This window comes from Sinocyclocheilus anshuiensis, unplaced genomic scaffold (assembly GCF_001515605.1).
Source record: "Sinocyclocheilus anshuiensis isolate Anshui unplaced genomic scaffold, SAMN03320099.WGS_v1.1 scaffold719, whole genome shotgun sequence".
Lineage (NCBI taxonomy): Eukaryota > Metazoa > Chordata > Actinopteri > Cypriniformes > Cyprinidae > Sinocyclocheilus > Sinocyclocheilus anshuiensis.
This window is the reverse complement of record NW_015552643.1, coordinates 444,955-454,544: the sequence shown is the minus strand read 5'-3', so window position 1 is coordinate 454,544 and position 9,590 is coordinate 444,955.

The window sequence follows — 9,590 nt, the reverse complement described above, 5'->3', positions numbered from 1 at the left end:
TTTTTTTTTTTTTGTTGTTGTTGATACAATGGCCAATTCTGAGGAACAACCAATTTTAGAATTTTATGCCACTGTTTTAGCCCCAAAACCTTTGTAACAAGACCAAGAGTAACTAATAGTGCCACCTGACTTAAACATCGCTAATTGTTTACATGGATGTTAATAACTTCCTAGGTGCTTCAAAAATCCCTCCATTTTTGCACTTATCTGAGATCTCCACTCAGGTCATCTGATTTCAAAATCAAATTGATTTCAAAGCAATTTCTACATCTCTTGCTCCAGGATCAAGAAAGTGTGTAAACATAAAAGATAAAACCTCCACCCTCTTGTCCTTGCAATTGTTTGCGATTTTACGCCAACAACTTGGTGCCCTCTTCTCTACACCCTCACCCTTGTGCCGGCACCATCCGTTCTGTCCATCATCACACCTCTGTCCTTCCATCCTTCAGGCCTGATGTGTCAGCCCCCTCTCACTGCACAAGAGCCAGCCCGATCCGCACCCCGTTCCCGTAAGCGTTATTATGAAAAGTACACAGTTTCGATAGAGTGCCCCCTCTGACATTTCCTACTTATTAGCTAGTTTTCATACAGGCTTCAATCAACCTTCCTAATCCTCCGAGGGGCAAGAGCAGTTTTAATTCACCGATCGACCGATAAGCCAAGCACGAGCGAACAAGCGCCTGCCATAGCAATGCAGGCCTGAGAAAGAAAAAAAAACGCAAGAGGGAGAGACGGGGAGAGAGAGAGAAAATGATTTACACATAGATGAATCGTGCTTACAAGATGGAACCCTGGGCATTAACCGCTGATCTGAATTTCCTATCTGCCTCTCTCTCTCTTTCTGCCCCATTCTTTTTTCACTCTCTCTCCTTCTCTTCCACCATTACCCTTGCTGATTGCAATCTTTCAGCGCCATTGGGTCCTGTGCCTGGGTTCTGTTTAATCTGCCTTTAATCCGATAGATTTTAAATATTCCCCCTGCTCCCACAGACTGGAGGCAATTAACTAGCCTTCTGATGCTCTTCTTATCAGTTGCCTCCTTGTATCTGCGCAAAGCAGCCTCCAGACACTGCCAGACTGACGAATAATACCCGCCATTTACCGCCAAGACCAGCCAACACGCTGCCGCTCCTCTGCATTATAAACAGGTATTTGGTAAACATATCATATACGCGCGCACGTAAACACACAAACAACGAAACCCTGCAGAATTCACGTGGCCATGCGTTGGGCAAACAAAAGGTGCGTTTTAAGTGTAAAGTGCTTCGTTGTGTCTATTCGGTATGTGAAATGTACGCAAATGCACTGGTAAATAAACATGTCTGGATTTTGGGCGTAGATAGCGACAAACCATCATTAAACTGTGTATGCAACATTTTGTCTTTTGTTTTCAACTGAATTGTCAACTGAAGTCTGGAAAAAAGGGGTTTACGTTGAAATATACATGGCTGTCGGAGCTGTGGTGTAGCGGGTAGGACATGTACTCGTGACATAGGTTCCCGGGTTTATTCTGCCTCTCTAGGTTTTCCAGTCTCTCACAACTTAAAAAAAGAAATAGAAAAAAATTGAATTCTGGAAAAGGTCTATGAATTAAAGTGGGCACATGCAAATAAGACATAGTGTGTTTGTGTGTGTGTGTGTATATATACACGGATGCAAACCAACCAATTTCTGTTTTGAATGGTATGGATATTTCTATTAAAAAATAGGACAATTTGCATTAAAAGAAGTATATTATCTGCAATATATTATACGTATTATCTTCCAAATCAAAAATGCATGCAAACAAACAAACAACATGACAATGCATGTGTATAAGGCAAACGGAAGATGCATTTTAAATATTAACGTATTTCATTGTGTCTACTACAGTATAATGTACAGTATGTACAATGTATGCAAAAAGCACACTGTTTATAATGTGTGCTTAAAAACAGCGACAAAACATTGTTAAATAATACAATTTGAATGTCAACTGAATTCTGGAAAAAAAAAATAGGAGGTTATTTGCATCGGTGAAGTGTATTATTACCAACTGTGTTACAATGAAATACACATGACCATAAATGATGAACATTCTGCTATGAAATGTATGCTAAAAAGGCGGTAACACTTTAAATTAGGGAACATATATTCACTATTAACTAAGAGTTTTCCATGAATAAACTCCTAATTTGTTGCTTATTAACAGTTAGTAAAGTAGTTGTTAAGTTTAGGTATAGGGTAGGATCTAAAATAGATTTTAGGGATCTAAATGCCGAATAAGGCATTAATATGCGCTTTATAAGTACTAATAAACAGCCAATATGCTAGTAATATCCATGCTAATAAGCAACTAGCTAATAGTGAGAATTGGTCCTTCAAATAAAGTGTTGCCAAAAACGCAGATAAATACATCTCTAGTCTGTGTGTAAAACAGTGGCAAAACATCGTTAAACTGTATATGCGCCATATTGTCTTTCGAATAAAATTGTTAGTTTGATTCTTGAAAAAAATACTAGGTTATTTATGTCGGTGAAGTGTATTATCATCAACAGTTTAATGATAAAATAAACATGTCCATACATGAAAAACATGCAGTGTGAACGTATGCAAAGTGCAAGCAGTTAAACATGCTATATTGTGCACGCAGAAACAGACAAAACATTGTTAAACTCTCAATGGAATTTTGGAAAAAAACTAGGTTGTTGTTTGAAAATACACCTAGCTATAAACAATAAACATACTACTTTGCATTATATACTGGAATTCAGTATATATATATATATATATATATATATATATATATATGTAAACATAAATGTAAGCATGTTGTGTTTGTTACGTCTATGTGGAAGGTGAAACGTACACAGATATATAAATAAACGTATATATAGACGTAAACAGCAATAGGCGTAAACATTTGAAACAAAAGGCAATTTAACTCTGTCTTTTGTTTAAAATATAATTGTCTGTTCAAAGTCTGGGAAAAAAATAGGAAGTTATTTGCATCAGAGAAGTGTATTATCAGTGAGGGTTTTGCGTCGGAATAAACACGGCGATAAACAGGCGAAATACGCAGATAAGACTGAAGAGATTGCAAGGATCTGCTTGAAACACACACACAAATGCACACAAATATGAAATCACAATGATCCAGGTCGGTGTAAAACACACACACACACACTCTCTCTCTCCTCATATCTGCCTATTTCTTGATTGTTGAGAAACAGGGATAAGATGTTTTAATCATCTTGTTCCTGGGAGGAGTTTGCTGTGACTTATTCTTTGTATCTGCACTAATGCTGTATATCAGTGATGACAGTATCTGTCTCTGTGTCTCACACACACGCGCTCACAAAGAGAGAGTGCACCGGCTCAAGTAAACCCCTGATAAGGATCGGTTAAGGGTTTTATGACATCATCAGACCATGACAGGTTTTTGGTTTAGGAAGCCTGCATCTGATTGGTCATTTACGCTAATGGTGCCAAAAGATCAATAGATTGGTGCCAAGTACAAGGCCTGTCATAAAGGACCACTCTACTCTATCGCACTTTCAATCACACACACACACAATCACCACAAAAAGCTTTTTCCGCCATTAGTGGTGTTTGCTAAACAGGTTTTAGTATTATTTTCGGTCATTAAACGCCATGGAAATAATGTCACATCCCTCAGAAATCATTCTAATATGCTGATTTGGTGCTCAAAAACATTTCTTACTATTATCAGTGTTAAAGCAATTGTGCGGCTTGATCGTTTTGTGGAAAATTTGAAACTTTTTACATTTTTTTGATAAATCGAAAATTCAAAAGAACATAACATATATGAAATAGAAATAGTTTGTAAAATTATAAATGTTGTTACTGTCACTTAATCAATTTAATGCATTTTAACCCTTTTGAAAGTTTTTTTATTTTTTATTCTCTCCATTCAATGAAAGTCAATGTGTGTCCAATGTTGTTTTAGACCCCACTGACTTTCATTGAATGGACAATAATAGTTGAAATGTTCTTTAAAACATCATCTTTCATGCAGGTTTGGAATGACACGAGGGTGAGTAAATGACAGAATTTTAATTTTTGGGTGAACTATCCCTTACAGTTTCAGTTATAGCCAGACCATTCCTGGTTTTAAAGACCTTCTCTTTCTCTCTCACTCTTGGTGTCATGTTTCACTGCACACATGCCACTTGCCATTAGAATCGAATTCAATTACTTTTACACTAAGCAGATTGGCTACAACCTTTCTATTAACAAGAAAAATATGCACACGCGTGCACACAGACACACACACACACACACACACACACAGAGTGAAACTGAAGCCATGGTTTCCACACATATTTTGATAATGATTTCATGGTATTTGTGTAGAAGTGAATATAGTTTCCCACGACAGATCTGTGGGGATTTTGTGAATGTACAAAAATGCACATGCAGGCCAAATATAGATCTTGGATACTAAGCAGAGGTTTAGATTAGCCTTTAATGCTGCAAATATACAGTATATCAAAAGGGTTATACCGCCATGACACAGGTCAATTGTCACTTAAATTTGAAAGAATTTCAGCTTTCGACTTTCTATCTCACAATGTGACATTAAATTTCCAATCACCCAGAGTCCTCCAATCACTGTCGCCCTGTTACATGCTTTTGTTTATGGTCACGGTATACAATCATGTAATAGTGTCCCCTCGTCTTACACACTCACCCCATTTAACCATATAAAATGTTATGCTACATGCTGTGTAGTGCAGCTTATATGCTAAAAATTCTACTTTAAATTGTTTCACCATGTTTTTTAAGCTATATTTTAAATCAATGGAACATGCATGTGTGTTGTTTGCAACTCCCGGTAACAGTGTGTTTATGTTTTCTTTGTTTAAAGTTATATTGTGACTATGTTGCAACTTAGTTTTTCCATCATTGCGACTTTATAACTCACAGTGTGAGGGTAAATCTTGCATTTATGATCTTTTATTTCACAATTGAAACTTTATAACATTATAAGTGCGACAAAATCTTGCAACTACAACTTTTCGTAACTGTGACTTTATATCTCACAGTGTGATGTTAAATCTCATATTTGCACATTTATTGGAATTGCAACTCTATAACTCACAGAGTGATGTTAAATTTTGCAAATGCAACCATATCTCTCAGTGCGATGTTAAATCTCATATTTGCAACTTTTTTTTAAATTATGACTTTTTTATAACAGTATGACATTAAATCTCGCAATTGCGACTTTTCTCATAATTGTAACTTTAAAACTTACAGTGTGATGTTAAATATCATATTTGTGACTTGTTTTGGAATTGCGACTTTTTTATTTTTTTGGAAACTATATCTCACAATGTGACTTTATTTTGCTATCTTTTTTTTTCGTTTTATTTTTTAATCTGATCTTTTTTCGTTGTATTTTTTAATCTGAGGCAGAAACAGTCCTCTGTACTTTTTACCAACCAATCAATTCCCTATGGAAAAAATCAAGTCACACCCTACGATTTATTTATTTTTTTATTTATTCACAATTTCACTCTGAAACACTTACCATTACAGAAGTCAAATGAGTTTGGAGAGCTATTTTGTGTCGATTTTGAGGCCCGATTATTAAAAGCACATTTTAACATCATATTTTGATCTGTCTCACATCCACAAAGTCATAGAGATTGAAGCGAAAATTGGAAAATCGGGTGGAAAGAGAGACCGAGTCGGGTTTAAACTGGATGTCTCCCCCCTCGGCGAGGGTCACTTCAGGAGTGTGGCCCAATTCCACCCCCTCTCATCATCTTTTCATTGGCAACTCTATTTCTCTGTCTCTCCCTCTCAACAAATGACACGGAATCACATAAAAGCATCCCCAAGAGCTTCCTATGAAGCAGCTACAGGTCACACAGACACACGCGCACACACAAAAATACTTCCAAACGGGAGATGAGCGAGGCAGCCAATCAGAATCGCTCGGTCTTATCAGCGTGCACCCCATCAGTGGTGAGGGGTTTGGGGTGTGGGTGCAGAGGGGTGGTGGCGAGGGGGGGACATTCTACTGAGGAACTAAGTCGCCGCGGCGACCGCTAAGCCCGCTGCGGTTCCACTAGCTCGACGGGGCTGTGTGAGCCCCAGGCGGGATTTGTGACAGCGAAATCACATCAGCCTATGCTGATTAGCCCTCTCTCTCCCTCTCTTTTCTTCTCCCCCTCCCTCCGATTTACAGAGAGAGAGAGAAGGGGGGGAAAACTATCTTACACTGTGCTTTTTAATAGGAAAACGATCGCTATCTGCAAATTGAGTCCCTGCAAACTTTAATAAAGGCTACAGGGTTGAGTGGCATTTTGCATGCTGATTTCAGGCCGATTGGAGGCTTTTTTGATGAGAGAGAGGTTGCCATGGTAAAGCTGCGCTCCCAGCATTCCAACAAACTGCCATCTCACAGAGCGAGAGCAAAGAACGAAAGACTTCCATGTGGAATCTCGTTTTTTTTTTTTCTTCTTCTTCTAAAAGTCATTGACTGTTGAATAAGTCCCGCCAAGCCCGCCGCGGTTCCACTAGCTCGACGGGGCTGTGTGAGCCCCAGGCGGGATTTGTGACAGCGAAATCACATCAGCCTATGCTGATTAGCCCTCTCTCTCCCTCTCTTTTCTTCTCCCCCTCCCTCCGATTTACAGAGAGAGAGAGAAGGGGGGGAAAACTATCTTACACTGTGCTTTTTAATAGGAAAACGATCGCTATCTGCAAATTGAGTCCCTGCAAACTTTAATAAAGGCTACAGGGTTGAGTGGCATTTTGCATGCTGATTTCAGGCCGATTGGAGGCTTTTATGATGAGAGAGAGGTTGCCATGGTAAAGATGAGCTCCCAGCGTTCCAACAAACTGCCATCTCACAGAGCGAGAGCAAAGACCGAAAGACTTCCATGTGGAATCTCGTTTTTCTTCTTCTAAATGTGATTGACTGTTGAATAAGTGAATGTGTGTGAGTGTGTGTGTGCTGGGTAGGTGTGTGTGTGTGTGTGTGTGTGTGTGTGTGTGTGTGTGTTGGGTAGGACACATAAGGATATTCTCTTTCTGGGTGTGAAAAAGTGAACCAGATCATGTGCCTGGTAGAGAACATGGCATTAGTGTACACTACGGAGGGTACGTAATTATTATCGCAGGAGAGGGGAAATGCAATCAAGCAACGAACAGTTTTGTGTCCCCTTGAAAACTACATTGGTATTAGAGTGTATTTATAACAGTGTCTTGCTTTAATGCGATGAACGGCTTTATTTGTATAGATGTTAGATAATCCTAAAGACTTTATATGGTCCGAGAGATTTTCCCAATGTTTTCATTAGATATAGCGCAGCCATTCTGATGAAATTCAATAGTATTCTGCTAAATTAACTCTCTGGCTAAATACTCTCATCACACTATGTCTGAGTGTGGCAGAGAAAAAGGCCAGAGGAAAGTAAATACACATATAGGTTGATACTTCGATTGTGCAAAGTGGGCAGACCTGACTAGGATTATATATACACTGTATACCCACACATATGAACACACCCACTTGCATGTGGTTTATGGGGATTCTCCATAGGTGTAATGGTTTTTATACTGTACAAACTGTTTTTTTCTATCCACTTAAAAACTAGTAATGTTAAGCCGTTGAAATCAGCAGTGAAAGAGAACACATGTTTAACAGTATATTGGATCCGGGAAGCTCTTAAAGTGACAGCAGTCTAAAATTCCTGCTGTCTGTCATTCATATTAATCAAACAACAAAAGAGAGAAAACTGTTTTAATTTACACACTGAAGAATATGCAGTGTTAATCTTGAGTTCAGGAGTCATCTTGAACAATCTATAAAACCAGCTCATAAGAGTAATTTGCTTGTGAATCAAACTTTGTTGGTCTCAGTGATTACCTGTGCAGTCTACATTACATTAGCAGCAATGATAGTCCTATCTGAGTCCTTTGTTTTTGGCTTTTTTATGCACTGATTAAATCTGCACAATGAGACCAGGATTATTTAAGAAAATAGTGTCAATAATATATCTCTTTAAACTGTATAAGCTAATGGGTACGCATGCACGCACAATATGTAGACAAAATTAGACAAAATAAATAAACACGTGTTAACAGATTTAGTGAAATGTGTGAATTCATTGAATACACAATTTATCTGCAAACTCTCTCACACACACAAACACTCTTGGTACATACTTCTGCCAGCTGTATTACAGCCCTAAAGGTGAGTGAAGCTTCCTCGCACAGCCAGACAGCCAAAACATGCTGTGTGTCTGTATGTGTGTAGCTCTCCAGAGATCTTCTCATAGGGCAGGGTGCCAACGCCTGGCACAGTTGAGTACCCAGTGCCTGCCACTCCATGCCACCCAACCCCCTGGCATCAGCCCTTCACCTAAAGGCACTGCGAAATGTGAGCCAATCAGATCTCAGATCATGGAGGAGGCGTGGCCACATCAAGGGGCTTTGTAAATCGATCTGATAGGGGGATGATTCAAGCTCCACATATATACAAACATACCACAAAAACACACATTTCTGCTCGTTTAGTGTAGAAATGTATGTTTATCCGCCTTCAAGTCCTCCTGTGAAGTTTTGAACTACGACTTGGAAAATAAAATTATTTCACTTACTGATGGGTGAAATGACCAGAAATCACCATATTATTTCCCGTATCACTGAGGATATTAATTTACCTGTTCAGGGTTCAGTGTGTTTACCTATTTAGCTACTTGATAGCAACTGCCTATTTTAAAACAATGACAGCTTTGGAAAAAATAATAATAATAATAAATTCATTGTCAAATGAGGTTCTGCACAACAGAACTTGTGCTGTGTGAATTAAAACATGGATGAAAAAAAATATCCTGTTTGTATTAAAATTATTATTATGAGAATTACATTTTTACTATGCACTAACATTTCTGTCATAATATCTTCAAGTTAAGTCAAACTTTTATTTTGGCAACTTGTCATGAAGATGCTTAATCTGTGCATACCCAGAGAATGATTTGAAACGTACGTTTGTCTAAAAGTCTAAAAGAGTATTGTTTTCTGCTTATGAGTTTCTGTTTATGAGACATCCTAATACGTTAACTAAACTAGCTGTTTATATGACTATAGTTAAAAATACCCATTGGAAACAGAGTTTGCCATAGAATACTTAGGAATCAATTAATAAGAGTCATTAAAATTTACATCAAGACATCACTTTATTATTATTTTTTTAAATATACTGAACCATCTTAGCAACCAGCAACCAATGGCATGAGTCTGATCGAAATTACACTTTTCTGCTTTAAGGAACTATAATCATTAAGTAAAATCAGAACTTCCCCCTTTTTCCAGTATAAATTAATTGAAAAGTCAACGTTCACAACTATAGTTCAGCACATTTAATGGCAATTAGCGACTACCATTATTCTTTAAATGACACATTCCAACTCATAAAGCCTGAACTCAATGAAAATCCCACTAGTAATTATGACATTGTGTTGCCATTCATGTGCACTCATCTCGTAAATATGATCATTCCGACGTGACTTAAAGGCAGCGTGTGTGTAAGCTGACCAGAATGTATTGAAAGGGTATGCGAGATGTATTGC